At 36.3% G+C, this 25,000-nt stretch overlaps 1 long non-coding RNA gene across 2 annotated transcripts in view; it reads left to right on the forward strand.

Annotated features, from left to right (window-relative positions):
• Window positions 1–7,772: 7,772 nt before the first annotated feature.
• The window catches only part of LOC149136776 (uncharacterized), a 49,240-nt gene continuing 32,012 nt past the window's right edge, over window positions 7,773–25,000 (forward strand). Inside the window, exon 1 of one of the 2 annotated variants that reach the window (XR_016240941.1) lies at window positions 7,773–8,231. This is a non-coding gene — a long non-coding RNA (uncharacterized LOC149136776). The remainder of the gene's footprint in view (window positions 8,232–25,000) is intronic. The other variant, XR_016240940.1, reaches the window with a different exon arrangement.

Below are 25,000 nucleotides of genomic sequence, written 5' to 3' on the forward strand. Positions count from 1 at the left end.
ATCATACGCAGCTAGTTTTACCATACTTTAGTTAGTTTACATGTTTATTAAATGTTTTCTTATATACTGAAAGTAAAACTGTGAATCAGTTTAAAGTTGTTTCCATCGAATAGTTTACTTGATCAGCTGTTGATGGAAAAGATACTGATTTTAATAAATGCTAGGATGTTTTTAGAAACGTTAAGCCTAACGTTTATTTCAAAAGAAGATGTTCACCAGTAGATTATGCAATATCAATTAGTATTATCAAATGGCATGATACAGATGTGTGTAATCTTATCTTCGAATCCACTAACTTCTAATGTTATATTAAAGACAGATATCTCCTTATCAACGATCATTTTATTCCTTAAAGATACTATGGTAACTAAAAACTATTTAGCAAAAAAAAATATTGGATCCCAGTGGAATTGTGCAAATTGAAATAAATGAAATCACAGTATTCATAGCATAATTAGAATCACATTTAAAATATGGATGTGGACAGTTAAAAAGAAGAAAACAAAGAGATCTGTTTCTCGTCCAGATAGTGTTGAATTCAAGTAATTATTCAAAGATTATTAACTGCGTCTAATCTTCGTATTACAAATAAGAAAAGAGAAAGGAAGAAAGAAAAAAAGCTTCCATTTCCGGTTCAAGGGAACACTTTTATTACAATGCAAAGAATACTACTTTCATCTCTCAACCACCTTTTAAATGCAACAGACGAACATACATCATGCCAAATATAATAATAATGATGATAATAATAATAATAATAATAATGATAATAATAATAATAATAACCCTTTGTACGAAAAGCACGAAGCCTAAAATTTTAAGGGAGGGGATTAGTCGATTATATCGATCTCAGTGTTTCATCGTTACTTAATTTATCGATTCGGAAATAATGAAATGCAAAGTCAACCTTGGCGGAATTTGAATTCAGGAGATAAAGACGGATGAAATGCCGCTAAGCATTTTGCCCGGCTTTTGAAAGATTCTCACAGCTCGCCGCCTTTATAATAATAATAATAATAATAATAATAATAATAATAATTTCAAATTTTCCTACAAGGGCAGCAATTTTGGGGAAGGGATGTGTCGATTACATTGACCCTTGTGTTCAACTGGTACATAATTTATCGACCCCGAAAGGATGAAAGGCACCGTCGACCTTGGCGGAATATGAACTCTGAGCGTAGCGGCAGATGAAACGCCGCTAAGCATTTCGCCTGGCATGCTAACGATTCTGCCATCTCGACGCCTTAAATAATACTAATGATAATAATAACAACAACAATAATAATAATAATAATAGTAATAATGATAATAATAATGATAATAATAATAATAGTAGTGAATAAAGTGCTCTGTTGTTAAAGTTTGGCCTCCTTGGCACGGCCACAATTATTAAAAGAGTATTAGATGAATCAAAGCGCAAATAACATGGTGCTGCGTGTAGCAAGCCCACTACTCACGGAAGATTTTAGGAGTTCCAGCATAACCTGAGTTAGAATAATAACAAGAACAAGAACAACAGCAGCAGTAGCAACAACAACAACAACAACCACAATAATAACAATAATAATAACAACAACAACAATAATAATAATAAAAATAATAAAAATATCCGAAAATTATTGGCAATAAATAGAACCACCAACTTAAGATAAATTTGAAACGACTTTACTTGTCCAGAAAAGAGGGTAGCCGTGGATTCTTATAACTTGAATTGACACTGGTAATTTCCACAATTGGCCTGAATATCTGAAAAATTCTGATAAGTGGATGCTGGAACACGAAAACAAGAAAACTTCATATTCAATAACAAAAGAGGCAAAGAAATATTTAAGTGAATTCCGAAGACAGCGAGTCTCAGAATTCGATGAACTGGTAACAAGTACAGAAAAAGCTAAACGTATGAAAACCTTTGCTAAAAATGCTACCTTAAATAAACGAAAGCACTCAGTGGCAAACACCCAAAAGGGCTAAGAATGATGATGCTGACAAAGCTCTTAATCATCAAGGGTTAGCGTCATGTAGCTTAAAATCAGAGACAAAAGAGTGTATCAAAGCAGCCCAGGCTCAGCGCCTACTTATAAGAAGCTACCAGGCCTACATCTCAAAGAACGCCAGTAGCCCAATATACCGTGTATATAAACAACAAATCGAAACCATCGATCATTTTGTCTTTATGCGCAGTTATCTTACGTTTTCAGAGTATCTCAACAGCTATAATAGAGTGGTACACTATATCCACTGAGTAATTTGCAAGAATCTGGACCTAATCTATGCTAAAAACTGGTGGGAACACGAACCATCGCCATTGCTTGAAAATGATTATATCCCACTCCTATGGAACTTTTCTATTTAAACTGATAAAAGAGATTGATTCAATTAGACCATATATATTGGAGAAGGATTTCAGACAAAAATCATGTCTCCTCATTGATATGACTATCCTAAATGACATATTTTCCAAGAGCGACCAAAAGCTGAGCAATTAAAGAAATTGGAAAAATGTGGATACTCAAGACTGGAACAATACCAGTTGGTATAAATCCCCTAGGAATGATATCAAAAGGGGCTGATTGTTGCTAATCTCAGATTCCAGGAAATGCAAAAATAGAAGAAATAAAGAATATAGTACTTATGGAACTACGAAAAATACCGTCTATGTAATTCCAAAAACATTTCAATCTATAAATGTATTATCAAAAGTACTTTTGCTTGTACATAATAGCAAACACATTTTACTGTCATCTAAAATTACTTTTAAAATTAAGTTTTAATTTCCTGATGCTTTGACAGGCATTCTCTACAACGATACTACTTAGTACAAATCCAAAACCATTGCAGTTATCAACCGCCCTAGTCATAACACTGACTTGAACATCTAACATGCCTCTGGAAGTCTCTGGATGAGAGTTAGAGTCAGCTTGCATAAACACAAAGCAAAGTCCAAACATGATAACAATAATGGTTTCTAATTTAGAGACAACGCCTGCAATTTTCAGGGAAGGGTTTTAATCGATTGCATCAGCCCCAGTACTTGACTGGTAACTTTATTTCCTCGACTACGGATGGATGAAACGCAAATCTGACCTCTTAGGGATTTGAACTCAAGCGGTAAAGAACTGGAACATATGCTGCAATGCATTTTTCCGACTTGTTAAGGATCCAATTAGGTCTACAACATGAGCATAACAATTAAAATGATTATCGCAGTAATTAGCATTTTCAGTAGTACCATAAAAACCAAGGCTTCTAATAAAACCGAAATCCTACCTTGTGAATTGCTGCACCAAAATTTATGAGTGTATCTGCTGAGATTTTAAACAGAAGCTGCAAACCATTTTGACTAATATTTAGCAGGTTTCATCAACTGTTGTCGGACATTCGTCATGATATACAGTATAACATCTTTGTCTAAAGTTTAGCTATCTGTTCATCACCATTAACAATTTATAGAATCTTTACTTGGAAAGGTGACAATTATTTCCTCATTCTCAACTCTTTATTACTCAGCAAAAGTTCAACATTTGCAGCTTCTTTCGGTTTTTAATTAAACTGGAAGACATCCAAGAAATGACTTGGCGTAGGGCCATATGATAAAGGTTAGAGTCCCAGAATACGATCTATGAGATGTTCGTATCTCAATATATGCATGGAGATTCCTTTTGTTCTGTTGCTCAGATGATCAGATCAAAACACAACATTCAATCGTGTTTGGCGCGTCTCATCTAACTTTGTTTCATGTATTTTCCACACAAATACCGACGTTTAACTTGAATTTCGCTCAAAGTCGTCATCATATATCAGCTTTATGATTTAGTTGTCATGTGTACAACCTCCATCTAGTTTTGATACAGTTTCCGATTACTGAACCATCGTTATTCTGAAGTTCCATGTTAAGTATGATTTAGAAATAACCATTGTACTACTATCAATTGAGGTTGTAAAAAGTTGTTTAATTGCAATTGTATTACATTACCTATTTCTATTTCTGAGCGATTTGAAAACATGATGTTGAGTGTATTGAGTGTCCTCTAATGATGTTCTTTCTATTTCCTGAAACCAACATAAAACGGTTTATCCTGTTCTCTCAGTCGTTCCGAAGATGCCCCTTTATTCCTGTTTCAATCATTAGCAAGTTAGACTGGCAAAGGCTGGAGTATGAATAAGTCTGTATCTATGCCCATTGGAGAAAAGTTGTTTCTAGCGTACTTTCAGTTATTTATCAATACGATTGTAAAGCAGCGAAGAACTGAACAATTAAATTTCAGTCAAACCCCCTATAAACTTAACGCGAATTATAAGACTATACATATCAATTATTAGTTGACAACAGGCTAATGTCACTATAACATTGAATAATATACTCAGTTACGATCGGAAAGATTCTAGCTTGCGAGCCTCTGCTATAGAAACTACTAGAATCTACAGTTGTAGAGAATTACACTGAAAATTAAGCAAATGCTCTTAACAAGCATTTCTCAAAATTCAACTTCTAAGAAATATACGTAGATAGAAATATCTCATCGCCATACAAAAATTCACGATGGCTGATAGCATCGCAGAGACAATAACTTAATCACACCTGTTATGCCTATGTTGTTTCCAGAAGCAAGAACCCGGCCCTAACCCAAGTACACTTACCAAAGATCCAGACTGTCGCAGTGCTCTCCATTCGACTCAACACTGCATATATCAGAGTGTATTGCATGATTCTCAGATACGCAGAAACTTGGTATAACTAGGAAGGTAGAGTCATGCTTCGTTATTCAAACGACTGACTACGTATCTTATGGCTGCTCTACCACAGCTGACCGGGAGTTACACACCAGCACAACATTAAAACACACACACACACACACACACACACACACACACACACACACACACACACACACAAAGGAGTATTCGCTGTGTGGACGTTCAGTCTGTTAGAAAGACCAGCTGCATTTCCTGGAAATCACATCCTATATCCTTGGGAAAGTAAGAACACATTTGGACAATATTGGACCTGATATGGATGTGAGGGATAGAACACGGCTAGAACGCATTTGATCATTGGTCTTCTGGGTTTAAATGGAGCTTCACAAATATATCTATATCAACACAATCATCACATTAAACACAAGCTAAGAAGAGTGCGTTTACAAGTGATTGTTCAACCTGCTAGAAATAGCTGTTAAACGCCAGACTCCAAATGGCAAATTCGTACCTTGAAAAAGATGTCATGCTGAATAATTTAGTCTGAGATATAAAATGTCCAAATGAATGTGGCGACTGTCATGACAGAACGGCCAATAATAACCACTACTATGCTTACATAGATATCATCTGTGGCTAAACAGTATCAAAGACAGTGGTAACCACAAAACATTAAATAAGAATTGCGGAGATGTACTGACCAGGCAAGTGATTCGATCTGAGACCGTGTGTTCAGATGCAATGGAATCATGTCAGTGACCAGTTTATAGTTGGTGCGACGAAAATGTTGACTCCACATAATAAATGTTTAAATGAAGTTAAGGCTGTTTAAATGAAGTTAAGGCATTGTGTTTTTTGAATGACTAATATGTCTTTCACTCTGTAAATAGGTTTCGAAAACAGACCTAGTAACACCCGTTGAATTTCTTTTATGATGCTATGTAACTTTTTCTATTTCTTGAATTTTCACTTTCCCACAACAGTCACAATTCAATTTATCTCCAGTTAAAAGTGGTCATAAAAACAACAATAATCTCTACGAAAACAATGAAGGTGAAATGAGAATTTATAATGAACTGTTATGTACGTGATTTAGTACCAATAAATAATGATGATGTATTACAATAACACATTTTCAGATTTGTAATTGTGTATAAATACACACGGATACACACGCATATATACAAACATATATATTTGTATATCTGTGTGTTTATGCACCTGCATATGTATAACATATATCTATGTGTTACGAGATCAAAGTGAGAATTATATACATAGGTTAGAGAAAAAATGTTTACGAAATAATATAGTCTGTTATTGAGAATATATAGTTATTTAAAATTTCATGTTCAGCCCGTGTTAATTAATTATCAGAGGGCGTTCTTGTTGGTCGTAAACAGATTGCCTGATCATTGTTTGGCATTAACTAACCATGAAGCACAGTCTTATCATATATTATGAATAACGAGCTATATACATACGCACACACACACACACACACACATATACGTGGATACACAATCTCACACATACTTTTGTATATAACTTGAACAGACAGAGTGTATGTCAGTTCGTCTTGAGGCTTGGCTTATGATTAAGATATCAACCATTGTTTTATCTAGTTCTAATTTTTTAAATATTTCATTATCTAAATTTCAAGCTTTCCCGCGTACAATATTGTACAGCGATTCCATTATTCTTACCTAGTTAGCCATAACTCTTAGCTACGGTGAAGTGCACTAGTTGTAATAAAACCAAAACATGTACAAAGTTGTCTTCTGTACTTCCCGAAATAAAATAAAACTACCCATCACTAATACTGCTTTTCCGAAGCGAATATATATCGTTTTAATTAGCTACTCGATATTTATTGCATTAGATATGAAAATACTAATTTCACTATAATATTTTCATGCAATTGACAGACTTGTATAATTGCTCTAATGAATTTATGCATTCCTTAAGAGTGCCTGACTGAGCAACGATATAATTTGTTGCAGACAAATGTTCTGACTCAATTTTGTCTTGCCCTGTAGTCCAGTGACTTTACAAGACGTATATATACAGTCATATATTCGTATATTTTCATGCTCTTGACTCATGTAAATTTACGTCAATACACACAAAAGAGAGCATTACAGACAGTTTATATCAATATATATATATCAGAGGTTTGCCTAGACTAAAATAAGCAATACATTTTGAGAAGACTAATGTCTTTGTTTGATATACACTCGGGATATAATGTATTCTGATAATGTTTGATTAATATCTTTATCTGTGTAACAACAAAGTAAGATAAATTGCGAACTGAAAAGACCTACTAGAGAAAAATACACACACACGTACACACACACACACAAACACACACACACACACACACACACACACACACACACACACACACACACACAAACACACACACACACGTACACACAGACATGGACACACACACACGAACACACAAACACAATGCACACACGCACACGTACACACACATATATTTAGTAACTTATAACTTAAATATATACCTATCTATCTATCTATCTATCTATCTATCTATCTATCTATCTATCTATCTATCTATCTATCTATCTTATCTATCTATCTTTCTATCTATCTATCTACCTATCTATCTATCTATCTATCTATCTATCTATATATCTATCTATCTATCTATCTATCTATCTATCTATCTATCTATCTATCTGTCTGTCTATCTATCTATCTCATCAGTGTGTGTGTGTGTGAGAGAGAGTATTATGTATATGAATATAATCACTGCTCGAATGTGTACGTTATTCCTAGTTACTATATATAACTGTTCGGTCATTTAAACACATACATACATACGCACAAACACATGCAATACACACACATACACACACACACACACACACAAACGTATTTATACAGATACATACACAACACATATCACACATACGCATACATATATATGCACGAGATAGCAGGAAGCTCGTGGATCTGGACTAAAGAAGTATACTTATATGTTTAAAAAAAGTATTTCTGTGCTCTTTGCATGCAGGGGGCGCCACTTCGTTGAAATAATTCCGTTGCAAACAACGACAGCGATGCCATTGCGTCTTCCATGCTGCACGCTCTTTCATATTTGAATTCATTTTGAGGAACATGACGAAAAGACACGAACAAAAGTAAGGAAAATTTGTTATTTGCCAAATGCCGGGATGGGGTGACGAACATGGCAGTATTGCAATACATGTTCAGTATCATTGTGTAAACCAACTGGCAGTCTGCATCACTGATTCCAGTCATGTGAGAAAGATGATGGGTTGTTTGGCAAAGTTCCTCATAGAGAACTTCACGAAATTTTTCCACATTTTGTTTGGTGCTTCTTTTTCATAGTAAGTGGTTACCCTCGCGTTTATTATCTTAAACCTCCACAACCCGGTACTGAAAATAGCATGATGCAACTTTAAGAAGAAAAGGAAAATTGTGTTCAACCTAAGGAAAGTTTGCCAAAAATGTAACGAAGCATTTCGGGAGTCTTGGTAAGAGATTTGTCGAGTTTCATTCAAACATTGCTGTTGGCAGCTTGCTCTAATTCCTCAACCCTCGTAAAAACTGCAGGAACCATTCCAATATGTTGTTACAAAATTTCGTGCAATAAATGAATACGAGAAAATACGTAAAGCCTATTTGTGGAGTATTTGTAGGCGCTTCAGTCGGACAGTACAATTGCAACTTAGTGTTACTTCCTAGTGTGTGCCTGTGTGTTTGTGTGTGCGCTCGAGCGCGCGCGTGTTGTATATGCTTATGCTTTACTTGTACTTGTTTAGTCATTAGACTGTGGCCAGGCTGGGGCATCGCTTTGAAGAATTAGTCAAACAAATCAACTCCGGGGTTTATTTTTTAAAACCTGGTACTTATTTAACGCTCACATTTTCTTCGAACCGCTGTCTTACAGAGCATAAAACAAATCAATATCTGTTGCTTTGGTGGACAACGAACACAATACAAAAACACAGAATTTCAATTTCCGTCTACCAAAACTATTAAAAAGGTTTTGGTCGGCCCGTGGCCATCACAGGGCGCACTTGGCCAAGGTGTCATACAGTGAGACTGAAACGAAGTTCACGGAGTTGGGAAGCAAGCTTTTCAACCACACTGTCATGACAATATAATTTGTATTTAACTGATATTATATACTTAACTAATTTTATCATTTATGTTAAAGCTAATTACTATTCATAAACATGGTTTGCTCTGAGTTATAAACGTAGAAGAATTCCATTGTGATAACGTACTGTCTTAAGTTATCTACTTCTAGTTAAGTAGTTGCTAAATTGTCTACGATTCTCATAGGATATGGCAGGAGACGAGATTATTAAGCATATTCAGCAGAAACGCGATTATATTTGTTATTTCGAGAGTCAAATCCGCAGACTGTCCATTGTGCGCAATACCTACTGAAATCGCACGACAATGGATCATTGTCTCATACTAATCCCGCTAGATGCTATATGTTATTTTTCTGTCTTAGGACATTGTATATATATATACATACATATATATATATATATATATATATATATATATATATATATATATATATATATATATACATGCCCACACGCACACACACACACATATAATATATAACAAACTCACGCTCGAATGTGTGTGTAATTTCTACTAAGAAAATCCCAACAGCTTAAATCCGAGCTGATTTCTATTTATATTAAGATCTATAAAATTTATAGATTTTAATATGGCATACATAAGCATGCTAGTAAAAACAAGTGGCAGATGTTTTCAAACATAACTGGTGTAAAAACACTGCGTCACTCGGAGATATAAACAAGAGACAAATTACGCTTTGACTAACCGCATCTTCCATGTGACAGAAAAAGAGATTCACTTCAACATTTCCTGATCCTTAGTAAGACCTGCTTAACCGTATAATTATCTTAAAGAGATATATATCTTACTATCTTAAGGAAAACTGATCTGTAAACACCTGATTCTTTTTATGAAATACCGCCATAAGCTTGGGAAAACTTCCAAGAAATACAACACATTTATTGTACTCGTACTACTAGTTACGATTATCATTTGAAATTCATTTTGGGAAAATTTCTAAACATAGCGCAGGAGTGGCTGTGTGGTAAGTAGCTTGATTACCGACCACATGGCTCCGGGTTCAGTCCCACTGCGTGGCACCTTGGGCAAGTGTCTTCTACTATAGCCTCGGGCCGACCAAAGCCTTGTGAGTGGATTTGGTAGACAGAAACTGAAAGAAGCCCGTCGTATATATATATATATATATATATATATATATATATATATATATATATATATATATATATATATATATATATATATATACATATATATATATATATGTGTGTGTGAGTGTGTGTGTGTGTATGTGTGTGTTTGTGTTTGTCCTCCTAGCATTGCTTGACAACCGATGCTGGTGTGTTTGTGTCCCCGTCACTTAACGGTTCGGCAAAAGAGACCGATAGAATAAGTACTAGGCTTACAAAGAATAAGCCCCGGGGTCGATTTGCTAGACTAAAAGGCGGTGCTCCAGCATGGCCGCAGTCAAATGACTGAAACAAGTAAAAGAGTAATCTGGACTTCATCAATATATAAGAAGTACATATAACACAGCATTACAAACAGTTTACCTGGATCAATAGGGATTTTTATATTTTGGTATCATAAATATATACATCCGCTGATGTACCAACATACTTGTGTATGAGTTTGAAAGCACGAATCAAGTAGAATGAATGTTAAAATGGAGAGATTAAAATTTTCGTTCTTGTGTGGACAGAAAAAAAAAATGTTTCTCTCTAAATAATGTTTCGTATTATTTGGTGTTTAGTGTATATTTTATTATTGTCTTCCATTTTTATCTCCGCCTTAGCGAAGGCTAAGGTATTGTTTCAGTCGTGTTTGTTTGTGTGACGTGGACAAGATATCTCAAGAACCACTGGGTGGATTCGAATGAAACTTTCAGTGATGTTTGGCCTTGTGACTGGTACGAACCGATTAGATTTTGGAATCGATCCAGTACCGAACAAGGTTTCTGGATTATGTTCCCTGTATATATTTTTACTTAATTTTTGAGAGCAGTCGGGTTCATTTTTAGTATTCTCGTTTGTGAGAGCACTCAAGTTTATCTCAGATATTCCCATTTTAAAAATCATCGACTAATCGTTGAGAGGACTTTGGTGTTACTTTGGCGGAGGTTTGTGCTTTCTGAGTGCTCTTGTTTTTATATATCTTTATTAAAAAAATATTTCTCATAACCCCAGCAGACAAAGTGGAAAAAGCGTTACCCCGGAGGCTGGCGAGGGAGATGCGCTGGAACAAGCAAGCTGACTCACGGGGCTCGCACTTGCGGACAGCCATCTCTCCCTCGACAACGGTGAGCAGTGATATGGCTAGGGGACCATATCCTTTAAGTCTCTGAGTATATGAATTGATACCTTCTATTCTTTTTTCTGTTCAGTAAGACGCGGCATATAAGTATATATATATATATATATATATATATATATATATATATATATATATATATATATATATATATATATGTATATATATATATATATATATATATGTAAATATATAAAAATAAGAAGATAAAGAGAGGATTGGTAAGGTTGGAGAAGTATTTTATGGATAGAGTCTTACAGCTGTTTCTGGGAAGATCCAGTACTTCCCTTCATCGGAGACAGAGAAAATAAAGTAATCTATTATTATATCCATAGGCGGATATTTTTAGTATGATGTGGTAAAGAGTGTGATGTGCTGAAAAAAGAGAGAACAGTACTTGAAGTGTAGTTTCATTCCAGTAGTAAATATCCGTGTAGAAATCCGTGTAAAGTAATCCTTGTGGAGATAATCCGGAAATTTATGTTGGAGCGAAAGTTGATATAGCATAGATAGCAGAGGTACATATATTCCATATTGCGATGAATTTTTGCTTGCTTACTTGAAGAATGGCCAAGTCAAGTGAAAAGTGAGCGGTAATTAGGTCAAGTCATGAAGACAGAATGTGAAAGGGGATACAGGAGAGATAGAGGTGGAGGATGGTAGCGGTATATTTATGGTCAGTTGATCTTACAGGGTAGAGGAGATGAGCATATACAGTGAAGGAGGAATAGGGGGATGAGGTTAAAAGGTCTAGTAAGTAGGAAGGAATGCGTGTGTGTAGTATATAGGTGGTGGGGGTATGAGTGATAATCCAAGGACAGAGATAAAGGGAAGGGATGGGTGGGAAAGGTAGTTAGTAGTATCATATTTTAGGATGCAGCCAAACCTATTTATAGACGGTGGAAAGGGATCGAAAGAAGTGACGTAGTCTGTATGCGTTGGTGGTGTTCTTGTGAATTTGAGAGTAGAAAAAATAGATTTGGGGGTATATGTGTGGTGAGATGACCGAAAGGAAATAATCCTATTCAAAAGATGGTGAAAGATGGATGTTTTTGCCAGGTTGAATAGGTTGCCTGTGGGGTTTGTGCGATTATGTTGCGTGATCGTTTGTGCAATTTTGCTTGTGATAGAACCTAAATGTGTGAAAAGAGCGGTGGTTGCAGTTGCTAAACGCTTCGTTATATCGATTAAGTAGAGTGGGAGAATTGTATTTTAAAATATGGAACGCCTCCGTTAGGCAAAGCTTGCAATTGGAGCGCTGGCCCTGGTATGGAGTTCCAGAATCTAAGATGGACCATTTTAAGGTGTATTGGGTATTTTTGTTTTTGAGGTGATGAATATGATTGGCTAATGTTGTAGATTTACTGTGTTTGTCGTATCTAAAAGAGTGAAATGGGCTGCGTAGCGATGTTTAAAGTTTTTAGTTGCACCTATGTACGTGGCAGTCGAGTTATGTAATAGATTTTTCACGGTGCATTTATATATTACATTGTGCCTTACGCAATGTGTTTGAAGCAGACAGATAGTCCCGGAGCGACAGTTACAAGTGTAGGAGGCTAGAGGGTTGCGTATGCTTGTGGTTGAGTTATTATTATTGGAGGATACGTTATTGGGGGATGTGTAGGAATCTAGATCAGTGGAATTATTGTTATGGCTCTTAGTCCTATCAGTGTTATTATTGGTATTGTTATTATCTAGAATATTGATGGGTTGGGATCCATTGTGGTTTTCTTCCAGTGTACGAGCGTTAGTGTTAGAAGAACGTATATTGATGTCCGTGTTGGGTGTATGTGTGGGTCGGGTGCTGGTGCTAGCGTAGTTACGGTTGCTTAGGTTTTGGTAATAGAGCGAGAGTTTATGTTTGTTAGAAGCTGCTATAATAGATTCAAAGTTAGGAGTGGTAGAATACGATAATTTTAAAGTGGATCTGTTGAATATAGAGTGGTATTTGTGTTGTCGTGAGAAGTTAGAATCTAGTATTTTAAAGAAAGATTTGGCTAGGTTCCTAGTGTTAAGAGAGAATGGGGGGGGGGGGGTGTACCACAGGATGGAGCGGCCACCGCTTTTTTGGGGGGTTCTGTGCATGTTGTAATTAAGGTGTTTAAGTGTAGGGCAGTTGTCTATACTTTTGGTAGGGCTAGCTGATTTAAACATCTTAGATTTAGCCCTAGTGTTATAGGTGTGATTGTGGGGTCTGCTTGGATATGTGGGTGGTTGGTTGTGGTTTTGATTGATGTTATGTATTTGGGGTGCGATTTGTGATATAAATTGTTTAAGTCTGGTGTTATGGATGTATTTTATTTGTTAGGAGAAACCATTAGCCGCCAGTACTTGGTTGTAGTATGGAGCGTGATTGTTAAATATTTCTTCAGAAGAGGATAGATCAGATATGCGGGTAGAGGTACCTATGATTATGTTATCGAAAGTAGATCTGTGATGATTAGATTGAATATTGAAGTATTTAAGGTACTGGTTGTACCTCTGCTATCTATGCTATATCAACTTTCGCTCCAACATAAATTTCCGGATTATCCCCACAAGGATTACTTTACACGGATTTCTACACGGATATTTACTACTGGAATGAAACTACACTTCAAGTACTGTTCTCTCTTTTTTCAGCACATCACACTCTTTACCACTTCATACTAAAAATATCCACCTATGGATATAATAATAGATTACATTATTTTTTCTGTCTCCGATGAAGGGAAGTACTGGATCTTCCCAGAAACAGCTGTAAGACACTATCCATAAAATACTTCTCCAACCTTACCATTGCTCTCTTTATCTTTTTATTTTTATATATTTACATATACACACGCTAATACACGACTTATAATACCCAATCCTGTTCATGCAACGACTGGGGCAAACTAGTCGGTATACAGCACTTACTCGGTATTACCTGTATCCGCTTGGGTTTCGTTAAATCCAATACCCTCCTCAACCTTATATATATATATATATATATATATATATATATATATATATATATATTAGAAGGTTTGGAGGTGATGTGTACAGGAATTATATATTAGAAAAAATAATAAGGTACTCAGACATTAGATGGTTGTACATTTACAGATTTTTAGTAATATGCCACATGTTTTTATAAATTAGCGCTTGCATCTATTCTTGTAGATTCTCTAGAATCTACTAGAATAGATGCAAGCGCTAATTTATAAAAAAACATGTGACATATTAATAAAAATCTGTAAATATACAACCATCCAGATATCTGAGTACCTTATTATTTATTGTAATATATATATATATATGTGTGTGTGTGTGTGTGTGTGTGTGTGTGTGTGTGTGTTCTTTATTTTCTGCATGTTTGTGTGTATGTGTGTATGTCTGCATGTTTGTGTGTATAACCGCCGCTGAATACTGTGATTATTGACATCTGACTCCTGTTGAAGCAAGACCTGATTGACTATTATAATTTCGCAGCGGCAAAACCTGTGTATGCTTGGGATTTCTTATATAAAGCGCCGATGGAATAAATACAGTTTAACAGCGACAAAATATTATTGAAGCACGCAGCTATAGAACTCTTTTGCTCATACAGAACCTGTCAACAAACCAATAATTTATTACAGCGCCTGAAGACGGCGGTTGTTAATGACATCAGGGCACACATAAATTAGTTATATGTATTTGAATATATCAAATAGAAGAACAAGGAAAAGAAAGCCCTTAATAGTTCTTCACACAGTGAGATACCGGAGAGTTCTTATTCTAATATTACGATTAAAGAATAATCTCATTCTTTACATTTGTAAAGCGGTGTGCATATTGGTTTCAAATTTTAGCACAAGGCCAGAAATTTCGAGGAAGGTCGTAAGTCGATTACGTTCACCCCGATGTTCAATTGGTATTTATTTTATCGACCCTGAAAGGATGAAAGGCAAATCGAGCTCGGCAGAATTTGAACACAAAACGTAAAGGCTGACGCATAGCATTTTACCCGGCGTGCTAACGATTCTGCCAGCACCCCCACCTCGATCTTAACTGTCATATTTAGGAGGGAAGCGTTAGATAATAGTTTCACTCCCGTCTCTTACCTTTGTTCTAATACAAGAGTGTCTTAGAAATATAGCTAGGTGTCTGAGGAGTCGATTAATATCAATCAGGAGAATGATTCTGCTATATTTGTCCAAACAGATCAGGAAGAATTCTGTCGCCCTCGAGAGCCTTTTCTTTAGATCCTTGTTTAATTACCTAGAAAATAGTCATAGATATCAAGGAATTACTCTTTTACTCTTTTACTTGTTTCAGTCTTTTGACTGTGGCCATGCTGGAGCACCGCCTTTTAGTCAAGCAAATCGACCCCAGGACTTATTCTTTAGAAGCCTAGTACTTATTCTATCGATCTCTTTTGCCGAACCGCTAAGTTACGGGGACATAAACACACCAGCATCGGTTGTCAAGCGATGTTGGGGGACAAACACACACATACAAACATACACACACACATACATACATATACATATATACGACAGGCTTCTTTCAGTTTCCGTCTACCAAATCCACTCACAAGGCTTTGGTCGGCCCGAGGCTATAGTAGAAGACACTTGCCCAAGATGCCGCGCAGTGGGACTGAACCCGGGACCATGTGGTTGGTAAGCTAGCTACTTACCACACAGCCACTCCTACGCCTATGTGTATATTCTCAATATTTGCGACGTGCACCTTCTTCCCATTATAGAATGAGCGAACGGTTCCCACCACTGGCAGATATCCAGCATCTAGGATGATAGCCAATTCTTTGCATATGAGGGAATAGTTCTTTTTTTGCTGGTTTATTTCTTTTACTTGTGTAATTCTGTTTTCTTTCGTACTCTCACTCTCTCTCTCACTCCATCACTCACTCACTCACCCACTCACTTTCTTTATCTAGCTATGTTTCAAACATATTCTTAGAGTTGCATATAGTTCATGACTGAGTTAAACGGATTTATAAATGCTTACATATTCATACACATGTGTCACACACAGATAAACTTACATCCATGTATGCACGTATGAGCGTGTTATGTATATGTTTGTACGTATGTATGGATGTGTGTGGATGCGTGTATTTGTGTGATTATGTGTTTGTGTGCTTATGTGTTTGTGTGTGTTTCTGTGTATCAAGTCATAACATCTTAGTGTTAGTAGTAGTAGTAGTAGTGGTAGAAACAGTAGCAGCAGCAGCAATCGTAGCAGATTTTGTTGCTTCGCCAGCTTTTACTAAAGGTTGAAGAGCCAATTAATCAAACTGATAAAGAATCACAAAGCAGTTGATTTAGTTCGGCAAACTTCGGGATTCAGACGAGTTATTCTGTTATCAGGAGCTAGAATATTTCCTTCACAACATCAGCTACAGTTATCGTCATTCGATTAATAAGGCAATTAAAGTGCTGTTCCCACACTAATGAATGTTGGTTCTCTAGTATTAGACTCGGTTCCTCAGTGTCGCAAAGAAAACTATCATCTCAATATGGTACTCAACAGACAACATTCTCTTTACAGAAAAATGTTTCAGGCTCCTCTGCATTGGGCGCCATCTGTAGCTTTGTAATTCTCTTCCTCTACTAGACACCCCTCATCTTCCAGAATATAGTCTGTAGTATTTTATTTGCTTTATTGTTCTTCATTCGTCAATCATTTACACATTCGATATGTACAGAGCAGAGTTTGATTAGCAGTGAATTCACCAATGAATTGCTCGTTTGAACCCGTGTCTATGCTTTTTATTAAAACATTTGTGTCCGCCGAAGCCTGAATATATTTTTTTTTATCTCGTGAGTAGATGCAATGACATAGTGGGTACTGCAAAGATCTGCGAGGAATTCTTTCATCCTTTCTTTGAGGATATCATACCTTTAACCTTCTGCTTGGTTCGTAATTGTGTTTAGAGAAGGTCAACCATGTGTAAGCATTCGTGTCAGGGATCCGGTTTGACGATAATTTTTTCCATTCCGCCAGTTTGAGGAAAACCTCATGGGCGATGTCCTTCATTACATGAATAAAAGAATATACATGTGCATCTGTATGTATGTATGTATGTATATAGATATTCATCAACCCCTCCCCCCTCTCTCTAGCTATCCATCCATCAATACATGTATGCATATATGTATACATATGCACACATATTTTTGTATATCATATTTAACGCAGGTATTGTGTTGAAAGCCTGGAAACTGCAGCATTCATCTAGGAAAAGCATGTCGTAAAGACATGTAGTGCTGAAAACACAGTTACAGACGAAATACATCGAGAAGCGTTGGTAGAATTAGTAATATAAATACGTATTACTACTTCTTTGAATGTCATTAGTTACAAGAGTCCATTAACAAACATCTACAAGCAGCTGCATGCTAAAACAAGTTTAGTGTCTATTGATACAGAAAAAAAAAAAACAGTGATTAACAAATCACTGGTGACGCAATTAGCTTAATTGTAACCGCCTGCTTATGATTACATTAAAAGGGTGTATAATTTTCGACGGGGTTAATTACCTTTTCAAATCTTACTGATCCTCTTCTATCTATTTTAATATTTTTCTTCTTAAATTTTGCTAAATTGTAACTGCCTTAAAGGCGTGAGTATGATTGTCGGGGTGATTGAAATATCACTCAACTTATTGCTTTTGGTGGCTTTTGGAAGCGTTTGTTTCGGGAAGGGGATATCACAGAAGAGGTAAATTAGTAGGTGTTGACGTGGTAATGGCATGGTGAAAGTTTGGTTTAAAGAATAAAGTTAGATAATTCCTTTCTTACACACACACATACACACGTATATGTGTATAGGCGAAACTAGTCTAGTCTACTGATCCTAGAGTCGCTCATGGGGCGGTTATATGCCCTGATACTTCTATATTGTGCGCTTCTTACAGCATTGAGTTTTTTTACTTCTTGCCATATAGGTGCTTTGGCACCGTCAGCCACAATCAGTTACGATAAAATTTATATGTATGTGTGTGTGTGCGTGCGCGCGTGTATAGATGTATATATAATATCACAGTCCCGCTATCACAGTACCGACCAGACCATCAGATGCTATAGTACTCCGCTAGTCATGGTGCACTTCCAGTTCCGTTCTGATTGCACCACTCTCTTCCCTCTCCACCAAAGTTGCTTATCTAAATCATCATCTTTCAATCGCCGCAGAAGCCTTCCAAGTAGCCTTTTCCGACAATGTCTTGGCAACTGAGCGGATCCACCAATTCTCTGCGGGTCTTGTAACATTTTCAACCAAGCGGAAATTGTACTTTTTAGTATTCTTCTATCACATCGTTCGCTCCGCACCATTCTCAAATTATCACATCTCGAATATGCTCTCCAAATAATATTCTTAGCATGGACCATCCCTTGTTTATTTGCAATCACAGCCAATCGATTTTCTACCCTGTTCGTAGTACATTACATTTCGCTTGTGTATAAGAGCGCAGCTTGAACTGTGCTACTGAAGAGTGGGGGACGTATAGAATGGTTTTGATTTGAGCACATCTTCATAGAAATAAACTTCTTCCATCTTGACTTTGCTCTGTTTGCGATTGCAGTAGCATATCTCGGTGCACATTCAATGTGTACTCTAATTAGACATATTCCTTTACTTCCTTCTCTTTGTCTTTTATTTTTTGTGAATTCTCCCTACACACACACACACACACACACACTTTATTTAAAAGCAGCAGAAATATAACCAAAAACTGTTACTTGGATTTTCACGTTTCCGTTCATCGGACAGTTTTGTTAGAAATATATATATATATATATATATATATATATATATATATATATATATATATATATATATATAGTGTGTGTGCGTGTGTGTGTGTGTGTGTATGTGTGTGTTCTATGCTCAGTTATAGTAACATGACCAAAATGCTTTCTTACTTTACAGCAAGTTGAATAACTTTATGAAGCTATATGGCTTGCAAAACTTTTTCCCACGATAAAATTTTGCCAAGAATTAACTTGTATCAGACAATTGACTACATTATCAAAGTTCACATGATTTTCCCGCTTATAGTAATGTGACTACAGCTATCGTTTCTTCTTCTTCTTCTTCTTCTTCTTCTTCTTCTTCTTCTTCTTCTTCTTCTTCTTCTTCTTCTTCTTCTTCTTCTTCTTCTTCTTCTTCTTCTTCTTCTTCTTCTTCTTCTTCTTCTTCTTCTTCTTCTTCTTCTTCTTCTTCTTCTTCTTGCCGCTCCCACTTTACTCCTTGTACCAGTGTTGCCTATCTATCTATCTATCTATCTATCTATCTATCTATCTATCTATCTATCTATCTATCTATCTATCTATCTATCTGTCTGTCTATTTATTACTAGGGCTTCTTTTTATTCCTCGCTAATCCATGCAGATTTATAAATTGTAAATAAATGTGGGCACCCATATACATACCCTGCATATATAAACACGCATACATGTAGGGGTGATTATGCACACACACACACACACACACACACACACACACACACACACACTCACACACACACACGGATATATACATATACATACATAGTCATCAACATCATCGTCGTCAGTATAATTATATATATATATATATATATATATATATATATATATATATATATGTATCTACTACGAAACACCTATCTGACATCCTATAATGAACTTGATAGTAGTAGTAGTAGCAATAATAGTTGTAGCAGCAGCAGCAGTAGTAGTAGTAGTTGTAGTAGTAGTATATAAGTTCTGCTGCTGTAGCGGCTTTTGCTAAAGGTTGAATAGCAAATTAATCAAGCTAATTAAGAAGCAGAAAGCAGTTGGTTTATATATTTATTTAATTAGACAATATTTATCTAAGAACTCGGTTAAAATATTTATAAACATTCTTTATCCCGTTCACTAATTACTAATGCTAACTCATTACAGATCTAGAAATTAGAGAAGAAATACTGGGAAAACAAGCTCTAGGCGTGGCTTGTTCGTTAAAGAGATTTCTCTGCAACGATATTGATCCGCGTTCAATCCTAGTGCACTGAACCATGAATTTGATAGGTGAAATAATTATCAGAGACACTTTGTAGTTTAAAATTAGAATATATATGAGATTCTACACTTGTATTCTCTCAACGTTGGTTGCTTTTATACGTACAAATGACCACTTTTTAACCTTTTCGTTTCTCAATATACGTATATCATCCTCATGATCCGGTCGCATTGCTTGCAAGGATTTCTTGAATCTCTATCACTGTCTAATTCTATTGTTTATCATATTCAAGAGGTGAGCGGTATTGCGGTCCATGTCGTCATAATTCTGCTTGAGATTAGTTCTGTCTTGTCGTCCTCTATTAGTTCTTACCTGTCTAGGCTCTCAGAAAGGAACTCCACTTACTGCTCTACGTATACACTCTTTGATGATATCTGATACTAGATAAAGTTTTACATCTCACCATAAAATGCTGTTTGGGCTGCTCTAAGGAATCGAGACATTCGCAAGAGGTGCACTGTGTCAGTGAGAAATAGCATTAGCTGTCTCCTTCAAATGTCCAATGATGCAACACCGAACATATACGAGGCTTTCATTATAGCAGAAAAGTAGCTGCAGAAGAACATATTCTAATGAAACCTAAAACAAGAAAATATGTTCAATGGGAAAACCAAGATTAAGACAAAAGAGACAAACACTCCAAGTTGCTGCAGAATTAAAGAATAAAGTGCTTACAAGAAGTAATAGAAGACGTTATGTAGAAGATGTATTTGATACATATCTCGCGGTTCAAAAAGAATTTATTTACCAAAAATCACACTAGTTAACTCCTCAATTGAAAATAAAAGTCCTACAACAACCTGTCAGACCATTAATGAAATAAGTGGAAAGAAAGAATGCATCCGAGTCAAAACTCAAAACGAAACGCTACAAATGTGGAAAAATCACATCCAAAAACTCCAGACATGGTCGATACGTCTATATTACAAATATCAGAACAACTCATTATCAAATGCTGGATTGGAAATAGTTCTAAAAATATCGAACTCGAACAGAGCACCTGGCCTTGATGTAATACCACATGAACTGTGGACAACCAAGCAATTTAATGTTATTCTTTTGAAGTTCTGCAAAGGTGTATATAACCAAACAGCATATAAACAGGGGCTTATAGAAGGTGATAGAAGAATTGAGAAATTCTGTTGTGTAATTTGCCACCTCTTCTGTATATGGGATTGTATGAACTGACTTATAGATGTGATGACTTCCAGGAAGGTACTGCAGCAGCTGCTCATTAAATATATTTACAGTGCTATTGTTTGGAGCCAGTATTGCTCTTTCACACAGCCAATTGAAAATGTGATAATATTTCGACCAATGGAGGATCTCCTTTTTGGAGACATGATGTCAAGCAATATGATGTAATAAAATGAGATGACAATTGTACGATAATAATGAAATGACAATAAAAAAAGGTGAATAATATCAACAACGTAGCAAATCTTAAGAGATACATATAATGAATTGAGGTGACACTGTTATGTTAATAATTAACTATCAATAGAAAATATTAATTAATATCAATATTTTAAAAAGATGAAAAACGTTCAGCGGATTAATCGCGCTGGATATGAGGGGGACAATCAGTTTCTGAAAGTTAGTTCGCAAAGAGTTACCTCCCTTTTCACCATAACCAAGGAACGGGTATTTTCTACTTGCAGAGGGCCCGTTCCTCATCATGTGAAAACATCTAAATCTTAGAACATAAGAAATGTATGTTCCCAGTTTGGTAAAAATAAGTTGTGAACTTCAGAAGTAATGCAGATTTACACACACACACAACCTCACATTTATATATATATATATATAGATATAATCTGTGTATATTTAAATTAGGCACATCATTGAAAGACTAATTAACTGCGGTATACATCCTGGCCTAGAATTACTAATAGACGTACAGTGTTAAAGGACACAAAGATATATCAGTATCTGAGGAAAATCTCTCAACAGCGGTGGTGGCATTACTAAATGGCCATGTCTGACTCCTTGGTATTCATCAGCGGCGAGTATCCACTGGAAACTGCAGGCTACATACAAATATAAACACATACACACATATGCATACAATGACGTATATAAGAAAGGCGGAGAGCTGGCAGAAGCGTTAGCACGCCGGGCGAAATGCTTAGCGGTATTTCGTCTGTCTTTACCTTCTGAGTTCAAATTCCGTCGAACTCGAATTTGCCTCTCATCCTTCCGGGGTCGATAAATTAAGTACTAGATCGAATCGACTGGCCTCATCCCCCAAAATTTCGGACTTCGTGCTTAGATTTGAAAAGAATGCGTGTGTACGCATAAAAGTTTTGGCCAGAGATAGAAAAAAAAAAACCTGCTACCACGAACGACAATTCTTTGTTACAATTTGTTCCGGTTGCCCTTAGTCCCCTTCCCACAGGTCATTAAACTTATTATCAGTGCAATTCATGAACTCGATATAATGTACTAAAAATTCTTGCAAGTCAGTGCTCTTAGTGCGGTTTAAGTCCAATTACTGAGACCAATCAATATATTTTCTCATGAGACGTATGTTTTCATCCGGCCCTATTAATCAGGAGTTTATGATGCTTCTAAGAATCCTAATTACTTCAAGTTCAAATGATCTCATATATAACGTATATGAAATATATGTGTAACGTATATGAAATATATGTGTAACGTATATGAAAGTAAAGACAGCAATTTCTATATAAAAAATACTCTTTTATCTTTCGGAACTTTACTTTTAATATCTTCGCAAATGATAGGCGGCGAGCTGGCAAAATAGTTATCACGCCGGTCAAAACGCTTAGTGTCATCTATTCCGGCTCTTTACATTCATCGCTCAAATTCCGCCGTGGTCAATTTAGCCTTTCATTCCGTCCGAGTTGATAAAATAAGTACCATTTGAGCATTGGGGTCGATGTAATCGATTAAATATCAACCCCCACCAGGAAAAGAGAAAAACAAACAAAAAAAAAGTAAATTTGGGCCTTTTATAAAAGAATGAAAGGGATATAAAGAAGGAACGTGAAGAAAATATGGCTACAGAAGTGTAACTTTGTTGTTATTCTTGTTGCCGTTGTTGTACCCCTTGATCATATAGATTAATGTCAGAAAGAAGCGCGAGTCGTAACTATCAAAAATAATCTAAAATATATAATCTGTATGAGTTAATGTTTTGTGGTGTTTTGAAAAAGGAAGATTTTGATTTGAAGATTTGACTGCTATTTAAGACAGATCAATCTACGGAAGGGCTATTTGTTTTTGGTTGTTTATTGCAAGGTCAGACCCTTATCAAGCAGACATATGATAAATGATGTTTCTGCTTGGGGCATCCCGTATTTTAATCAGACATAGGTAACTTGAATTGGATAATATACCTGTATTTTCCAAACAGTTGAGAGTGATTTAAATGGGATTTAGGTGCTATTTTTAGCTAGGCGAACAACATGTAAAGATTCCAGAGGAAATACAGCCGATGTTGTATTTGGAAATATTAACAACTGAAAATTATGACATATATATATATATATATCGAGTGGTCTTAACTGACGAGGCAACGGAAATTGCCGAAACTGACGTGTCAGTATTAAGAACTCTCGATCGGCACTTTTCGGACTATTATGGTCCCTGTTAGTGTCTATGTTTTCATTCATGTGCGTTAACTACAACATTAGAGCGGTTTAGCTCTTATTTCTAACAATGTAGGTGTTTCATAACATCCTAGTCACATTTAGTGACATTTATATATATATGAAGTAGCATCAAAACTTTGCCGGACTAGTTGTGTAGTTGTGTAGCGCACCAACAGATAGCAGCACACGGTTGAATGTGCAGTGACAGCTAATAGTACCCTTCACCAGACAGTGGGCCGAGTGACATCACTATGTTTACTTCGCAAGTTCGGGAATTTGTGTTTCTTGTGGTCACGTGTATACTTTATTCTGCGATTTTTGTCATGGACAAGAAGTTGGAACGAACAGTCAAAGTGAAATTTTGCGCTAAACTTGGAAAGTCTACTACAGAGACATTGAGCATGCTTCTGCAAGCTTACAGTGACGAGGCGATGAGTCGTACGTAATTTTTCGAGTGGTACGAGGGCTTCAAAAGCGGAAAAAACGTCCCTGGAATACGATGAACGATCTGGAAGACCTGTCATGAACGTCAACTCCGGGAATGTGACGAAAAGTCATCAGCCTGTGTATGAGGGTCGTGAGAGGACTATCAGCGATTCTTTCAAACGTTTGAGAAAAGAAATACGGCGAAAGCGACAGGATCATTGGAGTGCAAAGAAATGGATTCTTCTCGACAACAGGGCACCCTGTCACTGACTGTCTCCTTCGTGAACCTCTCGCCAAAAACAACCTGGTATCGCTTCTGCACCCACCCTATTCGGTATATTTAGCACCTTCGGCCTTCCATCTCTTCTCCAAGATGTATATGCAGCTCAAAAGCTTGCCGTGTTAGCACTGTTGGCGAGAGCCCCAGCGAATCATAGGACGTCTTCAACTCACGTATGGAAAACGACTTCCAGGCCGGACTCCAGAATTGGTAGGAATGCTAGGACCGGTGTATATCTGCGCAAGGTGACTAACATGTATATATATATATATATATATATATATATATATATATATATGTAGATATATGATGGCTGTCCACCCGTGACTTAGGAAGACCATCATTAATCATTGCAAATGCAAAATGCGTGTATATGAAGTAATAGCACTCACAGTCGGCTTCAATGTGGTTCGCATCTGCAGCAACCATACTCGTTATGGCAACCTCCTACCTAACTCGGCATCAGAAAGTTGTGTCGCCGGTGACTGAAAATTTTAGGTTCAATAAGGCTTGCATATAACCTTACGGATCC

Source organism: Octopus bimaculoides, chromosome 3, assembly GCF_046866305.1.
Source record: "Octopus bimaculoides isolate indiv1 chromosome 3, ASM4686630v1, whole genome shotgun sequence".
In the NCBI taxonomy this organism is placed as follows: domain Eukaryota; kingdom Metazoa; phylum Mollusca; class Cephalopoda; order Octopoda; family Octopodidae; genus Octopus; species Octopus bimaculoides.